This window comes from Phodopus roborovskii, unplaced genomic scaffold (genome assembly GCF_943737965.1).
Source record: "Phodopus roborovskii unplaced genomic scaffold, PHOROB, whole genome shotgun sequence".
NCBI classification, from domain to species: Eukaryota; Metazoa; Chordata; class Mammalia; order Rodentia; family Cricetidae; genus Phodopus; species Phodopus roborovskii.
In genome coordinates, this window is record NW_026126409.1 from 36,302,462 (window position 1) to 36,324,239 (window position 21,778).

Consider the following 21,778-nt stretch of genomic DNA (forward strand, 5'->3'; position numbering starts at 1 on the left):
GTGAGAGGGCAGAGAGGGTAAAAGGGAGGGAGGGAAGGGGAGATGGAGGGAGGGAAGGAGAAGGAACTGGGAATGACATGTAAAATAATAAATTAAATTAAAAAAATGCTTTGACTCCAAAATTTAAGTTCAAGGACAAGTTACTGGGGAAAAGGATTTCTATTTTTGTTTCCACAGAAAATATAAAGCAGTGGATTCCTTCCAGATTAATGTGGTTTGATCAAGCCAGACCACCTTGAAACAGAGTGCCAGATGATCCTACATTCAAAACAGCTGGACAAAGCAGCCTTACAGACTACAGCCAGGAATTCTGCATCTTCTTAGAATCCCCCATGACAGCGCCCCTTACCAGCAGGAAGTAGTTTGGAAAGAACGACGCCCAGATTCCCAAATATTGTCTATAAATGTTTGTTTTCATTTAAATGGACTTGGTTATATAAAAAAATGAAAAAGACATAAAAAGGTAATTATGGTATAAATATGAATACATTGTTTTGAAATGGATTTTCATTTATTGATACAAATTTAAGGTCAATTTTATGATGTGTATATTTCTCCTCTTGTTCAGGTATTGTGTTTATATAGCTCATTTAATAATGTATAATTTAGTACAGATTATACATAGTTACCTTTGATAGTCAAAACTTATAGTTAAGTTAGTGAGGACTTCTAGATATACAGAGTATTCCTAGATGTACATGTATTTGAGATGAATAGGCATTCTTCAAATCTTTTCAAAGACCTACAGAATATGGCATTTAAAATGGTTTAGGGGTTTTTCTGAACAATGAGGCACAACTGCTCCTGGCAACACCATCTGAGTCAAAAAGGAAGATGGACCTTGAAGAAATGCGTTATGGAGTTTGCTTTCAATATGGCAAGACTAGCCATTTGAGCAAGTACTGCTCTTGTATGGACTGTTTGACTTCATGTTGTATAAACTGGACATGCAGGACCCCAGGAAAGTGACTGCTGACTGCTGATACATGATGGACATTGATATAGGGTTTCTGATTCATGGAAGAGTCTGCCAGACCATCTGCAGGACACAAAGAAAAGTGACTGACAAACTGCCACTACAAGAAGATAGTTTAAAGTTTCCTCCTTTGCTGAAGAGTCTGCCAGACACACTACGGTCTATGGGCTGAAGATGGAAAATTACAGAGGAATTTTGGGTGACTGACCAGGCAGTGAGTTTTGTCATTTCTAGAGTTTATATATTATCCTTCTGTGCTCTTTGAAGGAGTTGAAGACAGTTATGGTTATAGTTTTCCTTAGCTAGGATTAAAGATAAGTTACATATTGTAGTGAGGTAGTCCTTCTGTAGCACTGACCACGCCCATTGGGGGGTGGAGCGATGGGCGGAGGTGACCTGAGGAAGGAGGTCGGAGGGGGCCAGGAAGGTGCTCTCTTGCTGGCGTGACTCGGACAGGAGAGGATCGGGTTGAATTTCCTGGTGTTCATCTGTCTAGGTTGTAAGTTATTTCTCCCTGATTAAACATCTATTCGGCCTATTTGTTTATCCTGATCCTTATTTACCGCAATATCTGGTGTCAGAAGCGGGATTTACCTGGGTTTTGCCCCCAGGCGGCAGAAGCCGCCCCCCTCCCCCACCTTCCCCAATGGGCAGGGTTTAACCAGGTGGACTCACCACAGCTTTGGGACATTTGCCTCTTCCTTACTGCAAAGGAGATCTTTGCCGCTAAAGCAGACCTGAGAAGGCACTTACCGCTTAACATTTTTTGCCCATTTCCGCACAGGACTTTGCATTCGCGCAGAGCCTCTCGGCGGCACCCGCTCCCACCCGGCGGCACCCGCCCGGCTTGCACGCGTTTCGTCTTGTGTTACAAGTAACTCCAAAAGTCCCCTTTTAACAAAATTCTGCTTGCCATAGTTTGTTAAGAACTTTTTACAGGAACCGGGATCAGATGAGCCTTGGCGGCTAGGCGCTATTTGGTGACACACCTTCAGGCGTAGCTACCACAAGCTGAGATATACAACTAAAAGCATCAAAGTTCCAGGACAGCAGAATTACACCTAAGGTAATTGTAACATCCTTTGCAATTTAAGCTGATATAAAATCTGAGATAAATTGTTCCATAACTATGGCAGATAATTTTACTATGCAGAACTTTAGGAATTATTTTACTTCATATGTAGAAGGGATTTTAGCAGAAGAAACTTATGACTGGACCAATATATACTTTTATTTTGTAATAGCAATGGGTTTCATCATTAACATGATATTCTTAAAGAAATGGTTTGAGATTACAGCAAACAATAAGGAAATTGTACAAACCATGGGAGACTTAGTGACAAAGATTCGAAGCATTGAAAATGATGGAATTCAAAACATAGAGACAAAGATTCGAAACATTGAAAATGATAGAATTCAAAGCATAGAAAATATAGAAAGAAAGGTTCAGAATATTGAAGATGGCGTTGGCGAGCTGAAAGGTACAATTTGTTTAATGTCAGATACCTCAATAACCAGAACAGAAACAATGCAATGCATTAACAAACTAGCAGAAACAGCCCACTCCTGGTCGGAGGAAGCTACTAATAAGTTTAAAAAACTGGAACATCAGATAGAAAGACTAGATGACAGAATCTCTTCCATGTCTGAGGATAATGGCAAGCTAGCAGATAGAACATTGTTTCTGGAAGGCAGTTTACACGCCATTCAGATAATATCTAAGGATGATAAGATTAAAAACATGGAATCATTTGTAGTTGGAGAAAGTAAGAAACTGACTGATGCAATGAAGTCTCTAGAAAGTTATTTGATTCAAGAAGTTCAGACACTCAAAGAAACAATGGTGAATAGATTTCAGGCTTTAGAAGACCTTCAGTCTGATACATCAGAAGAAGAACTACAGGTAACAGGGCATGAAAAAGATTTAAAAATTTCCACACCATTTAGGGTCAGGGGAGCTTTCCCTGTATCTATTCATGAAAAGCCAGCAACGAAGAAACATCCAAAAGGTGTCGTTGCATATCAGTGGGAACCAATACGTATGAAAGATTTAAAAGGTATAAAGGAAGCAGTAGTCTTTTATGGCATGCACTCACCTTATGTGAAGCAATTAGTAGAATCATGGGCATGGAATAACAAGGTAACCCTTAAGGATTGGGATCAATTAATATCAGCTGTCCTTGAAAGCTCCTCTCAAATAGAATGGAGGGCTTTATGGAGAGAGGAAGCAAAAGCTCTTGAACTTCAGGGCTTAAAGAAAGGTTATAAAGCTCCCCAAGATAAAATTCTTGGTGAGGGTCTCTATGCTGACCCAGAAACCCAAGCTGCCTATGATGAACACATCTTGTCTCTATGCAGTACAGCAGCTTTGAATGCTTGGGATAAGGTTCATGAATTAGGAGAGAGGATAGAACACTATACCAAGATAAAGCAAGGACCTAGAGAACGTTTTAGTATCTTTCTAGAAAGATTATCTAGGGCAGTACAATTAGAGATAGCAGACATAGATGCTAGGCGAATACTCATAGAATCTTTAGCTTATACGAATGCGACTCCTCAATGCAAACAGGTGCTTTGGCCTTTAAAAATGCGGTCAGCACCCTTGGATGAATGGGTCCTATATACAGGCAACATTGAGTATAATGACAATAAGACTGAAGCATGGATAGGAGAAGCCATATCTAAAGGTCAGAGAAGATATCAAGATAACAGAGTTCCTTACTATGGTGACTTAGAAGCTTGGGTAGGAAAAGCCATCCCCAAAGGTTTGAAAAGATATCATAATGTCAGATGTTATAACTGTGGTAAGATAGGACATCTAAAAAGAAATTGTAGGCAAAGCTTCCCTAGAAATAACACCCCCAGGAATGAATCAAACAGAAGGCCTCAGCCTCCTGGGTTATGTAGAAGGTGTGGCAAAGGCAGACACTGGACAAATGAGTGTAGATCGACCAGACACAAGAAGGAAACCCTTTACCATCGGGAAACTCCTTGGGGGGCCTCTCGAAGGCCCCCACATCACAGGTGGTTCGAACATTCCCAGTCACAGTGGAAGACAATCTCCCACAGGACAATTAGAAAATTCTGTGCCTATTATAAAAACTCATACTGCTCTGGATGACGAACTAGTGACGGGAGTTGAATCAAACATGACAGAAGGAAATGAAAAACGTATATTTTGGCAAACTGCTATAAATAGTCATAGGCCTAGATTGATAGTTAAGATGAATAATAGACTGTTTGAGGGTCTGCTGGACACAGGAGCTGATGTAACTATCATATCTAATAAATCTTGGCCTCAAAGATGGCCCCTGCATGAGGTAAATGTTCAATTCTTATGGATTGGAACCCTGGCTCAGGTAAAACAAAGCACGAGATGGATTGACTGTATAGGACCAGAAGGACAGAGAGGGAGGTTGAGACCATATGTGGCTGATGTAGTGATAAATTTATGGGGTCGTGATCTATTACAGCAATGGAATACACAGATTAACATTCCTCCTGTATTAGATAGGAACCATAGACGACCTCATGATTATGGAAAGAATACTGTTAAGTACTATACAAGACAGAGACCAAATATCCAGGCAGTACAAAAACAAAATACAAATGCTGAACAAACAGAGGAACCAAAAGCCCTACCTTTAAAATGGCTAACAGAGGAACCTGTCTGGGTAGGACAATGGCCTATGACCTCTGAGAAGTTAGAAGCTTTAGAAAGCCTGGTTCAGGAACAGCTAAATGCTGGACATATTGAGGAATCAACCAGCCCTTGGAATTCTCCTGTATTTGTGATCAAAAAGAAATCTGGTAAATGGAGAATGCTTACAGACCTGAGAGCCATCAATAAAGTTATCCAGCCAATCGGCTCTCTACAGCCTGGAATGCCCTTGCCTTCTTTGATACCCAAAGAATGGCCTATTATAGTTATTGATTTAAAGGATTGCTTCTTCACTATACCTTTACAAGAACAAGACAAAGAGAAATTTGCCTTCACGGTACCTAATTATAATAATTCTCAACCAGTGAAGAGATATCAATGGAAGGTTTTGCCACAGGGGATGCTAAATAGCCCCACCCTGTGCCAATATTTCATACAAAAACTGTTAGAAATAATTCGTAAACAGTTTCCACAATCCATAATCTATCATTACATGGATGATATATTGTTAGCTGACTCTAAAGGAGAAATATTAGAAAAAATGTTTGAGAAAGTAAAGGAAGTTTTACCTCGCTGGGGATTACAAATTGCACCTGAAAAAATACAAAAAGGAGAGTCTATCAACTACTTAGGATATAAAATAGGTCTACAGAAAATTAGACCACAAAAAGTACAGATCAGAAGAGATCGCTACCAGACTCTTAATGATCTTCAAAAATTACTAGGAGAGATTTCTCAACTGCAAACCATAATTGGAGTAGAAGGGCATGATTTGAAAAACTTGAAAATGGCCCTAAAAGGAGATAATGACTTGAATAGTCCAAGAATACTATCAGCTGAAGCTGAGAAGGAATTAGAATGGGTAGAAACGAGGATACTAGAAGCACATGTGGACCGTGTGGATCCAAACCTAGACTGTATTCTGGTTATATTACCATCTAGAGAATATCCTTCAGGGATTTTGATGCAGAGAGAAGATATCATATTAGAATGGATATTCCTACCACATAAACAGAATAAAAAACTAAAAACATATATAGAAAAGATCTCTGACTTGATTATAAAAGGTAAATTAAGACTTCGTCAGCTAATAGGAAGGGACCCAGCAGAAATTATAGTACCTTTAACTAATGAGGAAATTTCTTCCTTATGGAAAGATAACGAATATTGGCAGAGAGCTTGCAGTAACTTTTTGGGAACAATTAGCAACAACTATCCCAAAACTGAGAGAATCAAATTCATAAAGAAAACGATTTGGATTCTTCCACGCATTGTAAGAAAAACACCTATTTCTGGAGTTCATACATTCTACACTGATGCAAATAAATCAGGTAAGGCAGGATATAAATCAGGAAATATTAGCAAAGTGGTTCAAAGCCCTTACAATTCTGTACAAAAGGCAGAATTGTATGCCATTCTCATGGTACTTATGGATTTTAAAGAACCCCTCAATATAGTTACTGACTCTCAATATGCAGAGAGAGTCATTTTAAACATTGAGACTGCAGAATTTATTCCTGACAATACAGAATTAACTTCATTGTTTATACAGTTACAAGATACTATCAGAAAGAGGACTCATCCTATATATATAACACACATCAGATCCCATACAGGTCTGCCAGGTCCTCTAGCACAAGGCAATGATGAAATTGATCGTTTATTGATAGGAAGTGTGCTAGAAGCCTCAGAGTTTCATAAGAAACACCACGTGAACAGTAAAGGTTTAAAAAAGGATTTTTCTATCACTTGGGAACAAGCCAAGGAAATAGTAAGGAAATGTCCTACTTGCTCATTCTATAACCAAACTCCTTTACCACCTGGCAGTAACCCTAAAGGTATAAATAGGAATGAAATATGGCAAATGGATGTGTTTCATTTTGCAGAATTTGGAAAATTAAAATATGTACATCACACTATAGATACATTTTCAGGGTTTCAGTGGGCTACTGCTCTGAGCTCTGAAAAGGCTGATTCTGTTATAACGCACCTTTTAGAGGTAATGGCCATTATGGGCATACCTGCACAAATAAAAACGGACAATGCTCCAGCATATGTCTCCAGCAAATTGAAAGAGTTTTTTGAGTATTACAAGATAAAGCACATAACTGGTATACCACACAATCCTACAGGACAAGCAGTGGTTGAGAGATCCAATCGTACTTTAAAAGAAATTCTGTGCTCTTTGAAGGAGTTGAAGACAGTTATGGTTATAGTTTTCCTTAGCTAGGATTAAAGATAAGTTACATATAGGACTTCAGACTCACAAAGATAGGCTAGATGATGAAATATTTTCTTTAATCTTACTAAATGTCAATGTCCTAAATATTGTTAATTGTGATTCTTATTTGATAACTGTTGTGTGATATATTTTGTTATGCTAAGGTTAAAATCCTTCTTTTTATTTTAGACAGAAAAGAGATGATAGGAGATGTCATTCTGTAAATATGTTTCTCTTATTGGTTAATGAATAAAGCACTGTTGGCCAATAGGAAAGCAAGGTAGGCAGGACTAGGAGGAGAGAGGAAGTAGTAGGGAGGATATCCAAGATGGAGGACAGAGAGAGAAGAACGCCAGCCCCTCTCTCCAGTAAGATAACACCACGTGGAAGTGCTTAGATTAATAGAAATGGGTCAATATTTAAGACAGAGCTAGCCAATAAGAAACAAATAACTGGCCAACAGAATTATATCTAATTCAGTGTCTCAGTGTATTATTTGTGGCTGGTGTGGACCAGACCGGTAGAAGGAAAAAACATACTCTAACAAATGTTCATGAGGGATATTGGTCTGTAGTTTTCTTTCATAGTTGTGTTTTTGTGTGACTTGTGTACTAAGGTAATTGTAGCATTGTAAAAAGAGTTTGGTAATGAACCTTCTGCTTCTATCGTGTGGAAAAATTTGAGGGTATTGGTATTAGCTCTTCTTTGAATTTCTGGTGGAATTCTGCACTGAAGCCGTCTGGCCCTGGGCTTTTCTTTACTTGGGAGACTTGATGACTGCTTCTATTTCATTAGGATTTACAGGTCTGTTTAAATTGCTTATCTGTTCTTGATTTAATGGTAAGTGATATCTATCCAGAAAATTGTCCATTTCCTTTGAATGTTTTAATTTTGTGGAGCACAGGTTTTGAAAGTATGATTTCCTCAGTGTTTGTCATTATGTCCCCCTTTTCATTTATGATCTTGTTAATTTGCATGTTTTCTCTCTGCCTTTTGGTTTATCTATTTTGTTGATTTTCTCAAAGAACCAACTTATTATGGATAGTTTTCCCTCAGCCTACTTTCACAGCCGCATCAGCCCCAAACACCACACAGTGATGCCATATTAGATATAAAGCTGTTGGCCTGTTACTAGTGTTTTTTATTGGCTAGCTCTGTCTTAAATATTAACCCATGTCTATTAATCTAAGTATTTCCACATGGTCTTATTTTACTGAAAAAAGGGTCCAGACCTCGTCTTCTAAAGTCTCTACATCTTGAATTTTCTACTACATTTTCCAGAATCCTCCTTGTCTCCTATTATTGTCTGTCTTGCTTTCCTATTGGCCAATAGGGCTATATTCATTGACCAATAAGAGAAACATATTTACAGAATGACATCTCTCATCACCAACTCTTTGTTTTAGTTTCATTGATTCTTTGTATTCTTTTCCTAGTTTCTACTTTATTGATTTCAGCCCTCAATTTTGTTATTTCCAGGCATCTACTCATCTGCAGTGAGTTTGCTTCTTTTTGTTCTAGAGCTTTCAGTTGTGCTCTTAATTCTCTGATGTGAGTATTCTCCAGTTTCTTCATGTGGGCATTTATTGGTATGAACTTTCCTCTTGTACTGCTTTCAAAGTGTCCCATAAGTTTGAGTAAGTTTTGTCTCCAATTCTCATTGATTTCTAGGAAGTCTGTAATTTCTTTCTTTATTTCCTCCTTGTCCCAGGAATGGTGAAATTGCACATTGTTCAATTTCCATGAGTTTATAGGCTCTCTGCAATTTGTTTTGTTGTTGAATTCTAACTTTGGAGCATGGGGGTCTGATACGATACAGGGTGATATTCCAATTTATTTGTACCTATTGAGGTTTACTATATTGACGAGTATGTGATCAATTTCAGAGGAGGTTCCATGTAGTACTGAGAAGAAAGTATATTCTTTTTTGTTGGATGGAATGTTCTATAAATGTCTGTTAAACCCAATTGGGTCATAAATTCTGTTAGTTCCTTTGTTTCTTTGTTAAGTTTCTCTCTGGTGGTCCTGTCTAGTGTTGAGAGTGGGGTGTTGAAATCTCCCACTATAAGTGTGTGAGGTTTTATGTAGGATTTGAGTTTTACTAATGTTTCTTTTATGAATGTGGGTACCTTTATATTTGAGGCATTGATGTTCAGAATTGAAACGTCATCTTGATGCATTTTTCCTGTAATGAATAAGAAATTACCTTCTTCATCTCTTTTGATTGATTGTTGTTTAAAGTCTAATTTGTTAGATATTAGGATTGCTACACTCGCTTGTTTCTTGGGTCCATTTGATTGGAAAATCTTTTCCCAACCATTAACTCTGAGTTAAGGTCTGTCTTTGAAGTTGAGGTGTGTTCCTTATATGCAGCAGAAGGATGGATTCTGTCTTCATATCCATTCTTTTATCCTGTGTCTTTGTAGGTGAGTTAAGACCATTAATATTACAGGATACTAATGACCACTGATTTGTAAGTCTGGTTTGGACTTGTTGTTAGTGGTGGTATTATGTGTAGATGTCCCTCTATTTTTCTTTTGGCTATTGGTAAAGTGGGATTATCCATTGCCTATGTGTTTGTGGGTATAGTTGACTTCCTTGGGTTGGAATTTTCCTTCCAGAGCTTTATGTAGGGCTGGACTAGTTGATGAGTACTGTTTACATCTGGTTTTGTCATGGAATACCTTGGTTTCTCCATCCATAGTAATTACCATACCCAGCTTTTCTGGGTATGGTAATCTGGGCTGGCATCCCTGGTGTCTTAGTGTTGGTGGAATATTTATCCTGGACCTTCTGGCCTTCAGAGTCTCAATGTAGAAGTCAGGTGTTGCTCTTAATATTCTTTCTTTATTCTATACATTTGGTGGTGTTTTGATTATTATGTGGTGAGGGGACTTTTTATGTGGTCCACTCTATTTGGTGTTCTGTAACCTCTTGTGCTTTCATTGGCATGTCTTTCTTCAGGTTTCGAAAGCTTTCCCATCAATCACTAAATGAGAAAGTGTTCTATAGACTTTCCTACAATCAGATTCAATAAGAACATTTTCTCAATCAATGTTTCCTCCACTATGATTACTATACCTCATGTCAGGTTACATTAAGTTTAGCCAGAACAACACCATTGTCCATTCTAGAGATTCAAAACAAGTATGAAACATTATACCCTGAATTCTGGTCTCAGGTCTCTAAGTTCCCCACTAATTCTAGAAATTCCAGCACCAAATCTGTCCTTCTGGATTAGTCTCCCACAGCAAAGGAACACTCTTCAAAGTGTTGAACAGTTATCCACACTTTTTTCCCTTTGAAATCTAGTCCCAGTATAGAGAGCTACACATTTCAGTTATACATTCTATTGGAGTTGTTCTAGCATGGACCAGTGGTTGATTTTTCGATAGGGGAGTTCATTGGAGAAGAGTGGGCTTTGATGTAGTGCAGGATGATTGATTAGATTAGGCTAGGTGATGAAATATAAGATGTAGGATGTTACAGAGGCCTAGAGGCCAGCTGCTGCATTTCCGTAGCTGGTAAGACTGGGATTGGCACTGTTTTTGGATCAGGGATAGATATATCAGGTTGCATAAAAATATGGATAGACTGGTTTGGAGTCATTAGCAGGCTATACCCTAGGTATTGAGAGTTGTGGTGGAAGCAGCAGAGAAGGGATCTATGGATTAATGCACTTAGGATGTTATGTGGTGAAGGCTAGGGTTTGTGCAGTGTAGGATGCGTAGTTAGATAAGGCTCGGGCCAGGCACTGTTTTTAGTGGCTGGACATCAATGCAACTTTGACCTGCAATTTTTCCTGCCTGCAAAATGTGCTGAGGTAATGGTCTCATGGAACTTGAGGGAATGGCCAAACAATGACTGTCCCAACTTGAGGCCCACACCATGGAAGGGAGTCCACTCCTGATACTGCCTGTGTAGACAGTACCAGAATCTGAACAACCCAGAGACCTAAAATAGAACCAAACACAATGAGAAAAAGTTGTCAATGAAATGATTCCTTATGATAATCTTCTATACTCTCAGATTGGAGCCTAGCCCAATTGTCATAAGAGAGGATTTATCCAGCACCTGATGAGAGCAGATACAAAAATATAAAGCAAAACATTAGGTGAAACTTACAGAATCCCACAAAAGATGGGAAGAGAGGATTTTAGAAGCCATAGAAATCAAGGACATCAGGAGAATATGGCCCACAGAATCAACTAAGTAGAATTCATGGGGCCTCACAGAAACTGAAGCAACAATCATAGAGCCTATAAAGATCTGAGCTAGGTCCTCTGCATATGTGTTATAGTTGTACAGTTTGATGATCTTGAGTGACTCCTAACAATGGAAGTGGGAACTGTCTCTGACTTTTTGCCTGTTCTTAGGACCCTTCCTTCTACTGGGTTGCCTGGTCCAGCCTTGATATGAAGGCATGAACCTAGTCTTATTGTAGCTTGTTGATATCCCTGCTCATTTCTGAAGGGATGCAGAGGAAGAGTGGACCTACAGGAGAGGCAATGTGTGCATGGGGGAATTCTTACATTTTATTAGAAAGTACTTTTAAATTATTAATTGACAATTTCAAACATTATAAAATGCATCTTAATCACATCCACCCTAACCTTGCTAGACCCAGTCTCTCCCTGTTGGCTATTCCAAATACTATCCTCCAACTGTCTTGCTGCTTTCACTTGTTTAATCTAGCTGTAGTAATGTTTTCCTCTAGAGAAAAAAAAACCTGATAAGATAAATAAACAAATACGTATATGTTCAAAAATTATATCTATATATTTAAACATATGAAGTTTATGTTATATACATTGCTTACAGATTGTGGTCCAGATAATCTAATAATGGCTGTCTAGTAAGGAAAATAGTAAAATTTAGCAGTAGTTCAGTCAACAGAGATGGCTGTCTCAGCTGCTCTTCAGTATGCACTGAAATCCCAAAGAACTAAGCTCTAATGCTAGTGAAGAAATGTACTTGCCAATGAGAATGAAGGCAAAAAAGCAAAGAACAAAAATTTCTTCTTCCAGGTCCTTTATATGGACTGCCACCAGAAGGTATGGTCCATATTAAAGATGTATCTTCCTACCTCAAAAGATCTTGAGTACAGGTAGATCTTCCCATTTCAAATGATTCAATGAAGACAAATCCCTGTACCCAGCTTCCTGGGTTTAGTTAATTACAGATGCAGTCCAGTCAAGTTTACAACCAGTAATAGCCATCACAAGTTCATCGCCTATCAACTGACACACTATCATATCTCTTTAGGTCATATTTAATTTCCAAATGGAAACTATAACCTGGTCATAATTATACCTAACATGATATACCTAACCCTGATACAATTGTAAATGCATTAAATACTTAACTAGGTCATAATTTATGCTTAGTGGGATATAATGACCCCACAAAGAGCTGAATATGTATATTATACATCTTAAAATAAATGGCAGTATCACTTAAGTCACAAGCATAGTATCTAAAAACTTAGGTATTATGACCACTGACAAAATTTTGTGTTTCATTGAGGTTACTTACAGGTATATTGTTTAGAGTTATCTTTCAGAATCAGAAATAGCTCAAAAAAGCTGAATCAGAAATCTGGGAACACACTACACATCTGGCAGATTCTCAACATGTTGGAGAATGTCCTTTCCAGGTCCCACAGTTGGTCTAAGCTACTTCTAGGCAGCTGAATCAATCCCAACTCCTTCCAGGAAGTTTATCTTGTTGCCAGATTATTCAGGCAAAGCAATTGATCTTAGTAGTCATTATGGCTTACATATGATCACAAAGGAGTTTCTTAGTGAATTTATTCAGTTTAAGGGAATTCCTGCTTAACAAACTGCACTGATGAAAAGAATGATTTATCTCCCCATGGAAAAGACTATGATTTCATCTACTTTTCAACATCATGTGCCTTAGCAAGAGTGTTAGATCATCCTGTTGTTCACATTTCTTTCAACAATATTTTGTTTAAAATAGTCATGTAATGTCCTTGAGGTCAAAAGATGTATAATTTGGGGTGCTTTTTCTGGCTTACATTGGGTGATATTGACTTTATAAAAATAATTTGGAAGGATTCTAGCCATTTTTATATTATGAAATAATTTTTGAAGCATTGATATTAATTCTTGTAGGGATTTGCATAAGAAATATCCACCAAAGTCTTTTACATTTGAACACTTCCTATTTGATGGCAGTGTTTGGGGAAGTTTAAGAACTGTAAACACATTAGAGAAAATATAATGCAGGAGGCAGGTATTGGTAGTTTAAAGACACCGCTGTTTCCAGTAATTCTCCATCCTTCAGCTTTTTGGTTCAATGAGCCCTCACTTAGGTTTACCCTCCAGTCACCTTGCTTGCCTTTTGCTATCATATTGTCCCCACCATTATGGACTTTAATCCCCTAGAAACCAGAGCCAAAATATACCATTCCTTCTAAGTTTCCAGAGTCTGCCAGCATCCTGGTACCACCTTAACCCACTGGAATAGGAAAACCATCAGAGTATTGGACCTGCTTGCACTCACCAGAAGGGAACTTTGGTCCCGTACTCACCAGAAGAGGGAGAGACCTCATCAGTACAAACTGGAAGAAGGGATGGTAAGATGGCAATGTAAGAACACAGTCAACACAGCGCCCCTTACCAGCAGGAAGTAGTTTGGAAAGAACGACGCCCAAATTCCCAAATATTGTGTATAAATGTTTGTTTTCATTTAATTGGACTTTGTTATATAAAATTAAATAAAAAAATAAATAAAAAAATAATGAAATAAAAAAAAAGAATAAAAAAAAAAAAAAAAAGAACACAGTCAACAACAGAAAGATCAATATGACATACCTAGAGTCTAGGGACTCCACACCAGCAAGACTTGAACATTCCAACACAGATGAAGCATAAGAGAACAGTCCTAAAATCAACTTCATGAAGATGATAGAGACTCTAAAAGAGGAAGTGAAAAAATCCTTTAAAGAAATGGGGGTGGGGAGGAAGCAAACCAAAAAGAGCAATAAATCAACAAATCTCTTAAAGAAAGCAAGAAAAACCAAGAAAACAACAAGTAGATAAAGGAAAATATTCACACAGTCTATGATCTGAAAACTGAAATAGAGACAATAAAGAAAACACGAACTCAGGGAATGCTGGAAATAGAAAAGCTGGGTAAATGATCAACACTACAGATGCAAGCATAACCAACAGAATAAAGAGATGGAAAAGAGAATCTCAAGCATTGAAGATACACTAGGAGAAATAGACTCATCAACAAAAGAAAATCCTTAACATAAAATATCCAGGAAATATGGAACATCATGAAAAGACCAAACATACGAATAATAGGTATAGAAGAAGGTGAAGAAACCCACCTCAAAGGTGCAGAAAACATAAGCAAGCCACGGTGAGTAAGCAACACCCCATCCATGGCATCTACATCAGTCTATGTTCTTGCCTTGTTTGAGTTCATACCTTGACTTCCTTCAATGATGAAGTGTGATGTGGAAGTGTAAATTAAGTAAACCCTTTCTTTGCCAAGTTGTCTTGGTCATAGTGTTTCATCCATAGTGTTCTTAACTAGGACTAGGAAAGCTGTGTGGTAATCACCTGCAGAGTGAGAGCTACTGATAGCAAGCAGGTGAGAGCAGATGCTACAACATCTGTGGCAGGAATCTCAAAACATCCTCCCAAGTATCTAATCTCACTATGATTTGCCTAGCAGCAGATTCTTGTGGATAGGAATTGCTGTGAGGAAATGGGATTTGGAAAGTCCTTCTTTCTATGTGACAAGGCAGAATGAAAAGGGGAAGGGGTTTAGAGCTGAGAGAAACTAGATACAAAGGAATATACACAGAGGCCCGTGGATTGACCCTAAGCTAGAGAATGACAGATGTCAATTCCATTTTTTAAAGGGGCAAGAAATTGCTGAAGTAAAAGAAAAGTATGAATATGGTAGGACCTCCTTTTATTTGGTAGTGAATGTTTTTGATATTTAAACAAGGGAAATCTCCAGAACTTCTGGCCTGAGATTTCAGAAAAAAATACACAGTGATATTTCTCTGTTCAGGAAGCTCCATACTATTACACGAAGAAGTTCTTATGGGATAGTTTCCTTTAGTATTTCTTTTGTGCTTTATGTTTCCCATTAGCACCTTCTTTTGCAGGTAAACACTTAAGATTGAGCTTTTGTTTTTCAAAGGAATTTCATTTTGACATGATGGTTCTGGTGCTGCTTCTGGTTCTATTTCATGATATCATTCTATCTTTCTAATTATGAAAATGAAAGAGCATATAAGAATCAGAAAAGAAATTAAAATCAGCAGTATGTAGCTCTTTCACTTTTTCTTAGGTAATCTGACAGGAAGTGGGCCACTGTCTATAGTACCTCCAAAGCCACTGAGAACACAGTGTGGTGGTTTCCATTGGTAATTGCAATGGCAGCGATGTTTGTTAGTGCAGACACCTTGCTTATTGCATAAGATTTCTGAGCAGTTACTTAATGGTAAGGGCACATGGACATACTTCCTGTTAATGCATATATGCTTTGGACCATAAGGTGTGCCATCTGTCACTGCTCCAGTGTCAGCTATGTTTCTACCAAAGTGGTACTCTCTAGTCTAGCAGGTGACACTGTTCAAATGTGTCCTTTCCTATGGCCTTTCAAAAGTGGAAGCTCTGCCATGTCTATTTTTCCACAGAGTATATCAGAGTCATTGCATTTTTTGTAGTTGTAATTATATGTATGCCACAGTTACCAAAATGATCACCCTGTTTCTTCACTTCCATGTAGCAAGTCTCATGTGTACTCCTGGCTCCCATGTCAAAAATCTTCTGACAATGGTTCTTATGGGTATTAAATGACTTTTTTTTTTTTTAGCAATAGTCTCCACTACAAGGGCTTGCATATTTCATGTACACATCTTCTGGACACTCAGCTGAAGTTCCATTGTACCACTCTGGAAGGTCACATTCATTGTTCTTATCTCCTGGGAGTATGAATTTGCAGTCTTTACAACAAGGCCTGGTAACACATTCAGCATCAGATTTCACAACATGGTCATATCTACAGCATGGATCTCTTTTACAGGATTCAAACAATCCACAATCACACTGCTCTCCATCTTCAACCAAAGTATTCCCACATAAGGTCCATGGCATGACAGTTTCTGTATATGGATTATTGTGTAAACACATCCTTTCGGAAATGCAGTCCCACATCGTGGCATAACTACAGTTGCTGCATCTAGTAGACAAATTTAACCCTCTGAACATTATGCATGTTTCATGTCCACTCACACATGTCTTTTGATCATGAGGCATACACAAATTATGACCCAAATAATGTGCTATAGTGAATGATACAGGGCTTAGTGTGTCCCACAGGAAACTGTTAATTGCACAATTAGTATGTGGTTAAACAAAGTGAACCTAAATGAGCTATCCCTAAATTTATACCATATTCTTGCTTGTCAAACATGTATGAAATCATATTGATTGTGATCACTATTAGTTTCTATCTTCCACTGGCAAAAGGAAATTAGAACAGAAACTACATTTCTTTCTGCTTTTATATAGTTTTTTTCAGTCCAGATTTCAAGTCCAATAAAAATCAAATCAATTTCTATTGCAACATAATAGCCACTCATTCCATTGAAAACTGCTAATACTTCATTGCCATAAATTATGACATTACTGCCCTTATGAACAAATCATTTATTATCTAATACCACAAAATATTCAAGATACTTGTGGTTAGGTCCATCATCCCTCATATTGGCTTTGCATAAGAGTGGCATTACTGCTTTTTTGAATCTTCATTTGTCGTGCTATTTCCTCTTCTGTTAAACCACATCCCATGGGCAATGATTCTGTCTCCTCAGTTTTCATCTTGTAAAAACATATGTAAAATGTGGAAGTTGACTTCTTGGGCATGAGTTCATAAACTGTGCCATTTATCTCTAGTATGCCTTGCAAACTTCCCCAACCATGGAATCTGGGTCTCAATCAACATTGCCTTGGTAGTAGCAGTCATTCTTCACAAAAGGCTGTTCTACAAAAAGATCATCTTGGTCAATGTAGGTGAGCAGTAGTTTCTGGATATTAAGTTTTTCTTGTGTTTCATGGTGATAATGTGTCTCTGTCCTCCAAAGCACAGGCCAGGAGAACTAGTATGTCTCCTAGTGTCAGTGACCCTCAAGGGTATCACTACTTCTAGAGGGCTACTGTATTTAGCATGTCCATTTGGGGACCACATGGAGAGGAAGAGCACTATCCACAGGCAGAGCTGAAGGACCATGATCCTCTCATTGACCAGGGCCTCATCTACAGTCACTATGTCCTATTAGAGAACAAAGGGAGAGCATGAGAGGGCTTGCTCTGCTCAGTTTGTCAGGTTGTATACAACACTGATCTTTAATATTGTGACTTCTATCAGAGCTGATCCAACAGAGCAGCAAGACTAAAAGAAACAGAGGTAGGAAATTTACATAGGTATAGGTAAGTCATGATCAAGTTTGGTTAAAGAGGAAATCAGAGAATAGGCAAAAATCAAACAGTGTTGAAAAGTATTCTTGTTCCTGTACAAATATATTTCCAGTGCACTTACAGCTTTCAGTAATGTGCCCTCTTTCACATTGTTTCTGAATGTCCTAATGTTTGACATTCAACAGCAACTGAAAATTTCCTTAGCTGAAAATTACAGCTGTTTTTGCATACACACACAATATATTCTCAAATTGAAACCCCTTCCAAAAACAAGTTTATGCTCCTTTATATCCTTGACTTGTCATTGGAATGTGTGGCAGAAACTTCTCTTGAGTTCAGTATCATGCTCATGTGTATTTTCCGTTTTCTTCTTAATCATGAATATTACAAGAGATTATGTACACTAGTGTGATCACGTAGCTTGTAATTGCACATTAGTATGTCTGGAAGCCACATTTTATCCAGGCTAGTGAGTCCTCTGAATCTATATGCCTTGTTAATATTTCTACATCTTCCAGTTTGGCATCTAATTTACTTATTTTCTTATTATTTGCTGGTTTGTGTGGTTGTGAGTGTGTGTTTGTAGAAGCCAATCATTAGTCTTGGATAACTTATCTAAATGACCACCCAGTTTAGTGCTTGACACAGAGTTTATCACTGACATGGTGCTCACAAAGAGGAAAGAACAACTGGCCATTAAGCCTTACCAATATGCATGTATCTGTCTCATCATAACTGGCATTGCAAACACAGGCCACCACCTAGGCTTTTTAGATAGGTTCCCAGTGTCATTCTCATGTCTGTATGCTTGTGCAACATACATTATACAAATGGCCTGTCTCCCCAGTCAGACACCATCATCTTTAGTGTATCTTTGTTTGGGAAAAGCAGTTGGGGAATGTGATACACTACCACATATAGTGCCAGGAGCCCGCATAAGAAAAAGAATTAGTAAAAGCGGTTTGAGGACAATATAATGAAACTGTCATTAAAATTTTGACATGCTGAGTCACTATCTTGATTTAGATTTGAAATAAGTATTATAGCACATTGATTTCTGGTACAAAGAAAATAATTATTTATCAATAATACATCATGTTGAAGTTGAAACAACAAAAATATGTCAGAATTTATGGCTAAAACTACAGTAACAGAGGAGCAATTGCTGAGGCGGTGAAGAATCTTGTTGGGCTTAGCTTGTGGTTTTCCCTTGCCATAGATCCTCCTCTGCTGGCTTACTCCTCACACTGCTTTTCGCTCCAGCGAGCCAACCAATTCGGTCATGGCAACCCGCAGTCCCAGCGTCATGATTAGTGATGATGACCTAGATTTATTTTGTATACCTAATCATTATGCTGAGGATTTGGAAAAGGTGTTTATTCCTCGTGGACTGATTATGGACAGGACTGAAAGACTTGCTTGAGATGTCATGAAAGAGATGGGAGGCCATCACATTATGCTGGCCTCTGTGTGCTGAAGGGGAGCTATAAATTCTTTGCTGACCTGCTGGATTACATTAAAGCACTGAATAGAAATAGTGATAGATCCATTCCCATGACTGTAGATTTTATCAGGCTGAAGAGCTATGTCAACAGGGGACATGAAAGTTATTGGTGGGGATGATCTCTCAATTTTAACTGGAGAGAATGTCTTGATTGTTGAAGATATAATTGACACTGGTAAAACAATACAAACTTTGTTTTCCTTGGTCAAGCAGTACACCCCCAAAATGGTTAAGGTTGCAAGCTTGCTGGTGAAAAGGACCTCTTGAAGTGTTGTATATAGGCCAGACTTTGTTGGATTTGAAATTCTGGACAAGTTTGTTGTTGGATATGCCCTTGATTATAATGAATACTTCAGGGATTTGAATCATGTTTGTGTGTCATTAGTGAAACTGGAAAAGCCAAATACAAAGCCTAAGACGAGAGTTCAAGTTGAATCTGCAAACATGAGGAGTTGCATTGATGTTGCCAGTAAAATTAGCAAGCATTCTAGTTCTGCAGCCATCTGCGTTGTAGTATAGGTTTTTACATGAACCTTTTAAAACTTTTATGTTTTTTTTATTTTTAGAAATGCCAGTTGGTACATTCTTGAACTTTTTATTTGCTCTATGAGCCTATAGGTCAACTATAGGTTGTCGCTTACCTTGTGAGCAAAATAAATCTCTTAAATTACCACTATTAAAAATGCTGAGATTGTATCTGTAAGAAGCATTTAAAGAGGAGATATATTAGTCTTTTAATTGGTATTTTAATTTTTATATATTCAGGAAAGAAAGATGTGATTGAACATTGTTAATTACACCACCATGTATTTAGAACAGTATGAGCACTCAATTTTGTGTCAGTGACCATCTAAGAAGTTCTGCCCAGTGGAATAAACATATGTTTCAGCAGTCTTGGCTGTATTTCCCCACTTGGATTATTTCAGTGAGTCTTTGTCAACAGTTCCTTTTAAATACAAATAAATAAATTCTAAAACTTTTTTAAAAATTAAAAAATCTACAGTAACAGAAAGTAAAAAAAAAAAACTTTTAAGAATGATTGAGCAAGTTGAGTCATGCATTAATTAAATTCCTGTATACAATAAACTCTAGAGAAAAGATATAAGTTTTCATCCAAAATGTGGAACAGCTATAATCATCTTATATATCTATAATTCTCAGATATCATCTTCGACCTTAACTTTTTTTCTTCCCTGAACTTCAAACCATCAATAGTTGGCCAATTTACCTAAGCTCTGTATTAGATAGGATGTATTGAATCACAGTAAATATGCGATGGTAAATATCATAGGAGAGAGTAGAAATATTTAAAGGAAATGTCATTCCTAATTATGAACAACTGTCCAGGAATTGGGAGGTGTAGGCTTTTACCTCCTAATTATTTGTGCTCCTGTTCCTTATTAAATCTTCTAAAGACTTACCATTAGTTGAAGTGATACCTGTGTTCCTTTCTGATCATGGTCTTTCTCTCAAAACCTTTTAAAAACCCATCTTAGGAACAAAGACTTTTGTTTGAGAATTCACAAGGGAATATAAATCCTTTATTTGTCTCTTATGGAGTAAGTTCTAGTTCCATGAGCCTAGCAACAGGAGTTTCTCATTTAACAGAACCTGGCAACTGGTGAGGTTCTTCCCATCAGTTCCTCTTCCACTTCAGTAGAGGTTATTTGGATTTGCTCTTCCTTGTCATATGTCATGCTCCAGTATCTCCAGCATAAACAAATCCCATCTCCTAACTTAGACTGTAACATCAGCAGAACTCTTTATTTTTGTTTATATTGTAACCATTACTCTTGTTTATTTACTTTGTATTGACTCTAGTAAGGGATACTCAAAGAACTTCAAATTCTAGGCAATAATACCACTTCTTTAAAAACTATTCTTAAGGAAATGAGTGTCGGCCATTAGTTGCATCTTCCTGTGGCCAATGAGTATCACAGGGAAATAGAACACTTGCACATCCAGATTAATTTTCTGTGTCATACAACAGTTATTAAACTGATGCAAGAAGTGAATTTAGGAGGGAGTGAGGAACAGGTTAAGGTAAATTTCCTTAGCAGTGAACTGATAATTGATAAAACATCAATCTGAGAGCAATGTATTTTATAATAGGTTGGTGGGGATAAATGGTGGGGGTGGGAACATATTTATTTGCTGACTAAGATTGCTAATATTCCATCTTTTTATCACTATTTTCTTTGAGAATTTTATACTTTATATTTTATTGTATTCTTTCCCATTCTGTAACTACTCCCAGATTCATCCCCTCTTCCCACCCACCTAACTTCAGGTGGTTTTTTTCCTCTTTTAAGACAAAACAACAAAAGTGAAACACAAAGAAAGACACTAAAAGCTGTGAGTTTGCTTTGTGTTTGCCATACTAGATGTGATTATTGTGTCTGCCATGGAGTGAGTCAGTGAGTTTCCTAGTTTCGCTCCATTAAAGAACATTAATATTTTTTGTCTCCCAGCAATTTTCTCTTGCAAATTAATACATGTCTTGGAGTGTTTTTTTTTGTTTTCTTTGTTTGTTTGTTTTTGTTTTTTTTAATGAATTTTTAATACAATATGTTTTGATCATGTTTATCCGGGGTGGGACTTTGTGCCTACTTCTTATAGGGGTTCTATCTGGATTGAGCTTGTGCAGGCTTTTTTGTCTTCATTTCTGTGAGCTCATAAGTGTCTGCCCTTTTGTATTTAGAGAACGATGATTCCATCTATTACCTCTGGTTCATAGAATTATAATTACTTCTATTGTAAGCTTTGGGGATATACTCAAAATTCATACAGATACATCTTATGATAAATCTATTTTCCTCTTTTTGAGGAATATCTACACAGATTTGCAGAGCTGCTCCCCAGTTTGCACCCTGACTAGCAATTAATAACTGTTCCTCATAATGTACATCCTAGCCAGTGTATCACGTCTGGTTTTTATTAA

The 21,778-nt window shown here is 37.6% G+C and overlaps 1 pseudogene; it reads left to right on the plus strand.

Annotated features, from left to right (window-relative positions):
- The first annotated feature begins 18,615 nt into the window (after window positions 1-18,615).
- Window positions 18,616-19,253, plus strand: LOC127220493 (hypoxanthine-guanine phosphoribosyltransferase-like; annotated as a pseudogene).
- Window positions 19,254-21,778: the final 2,525 nt, after the last annotated feature.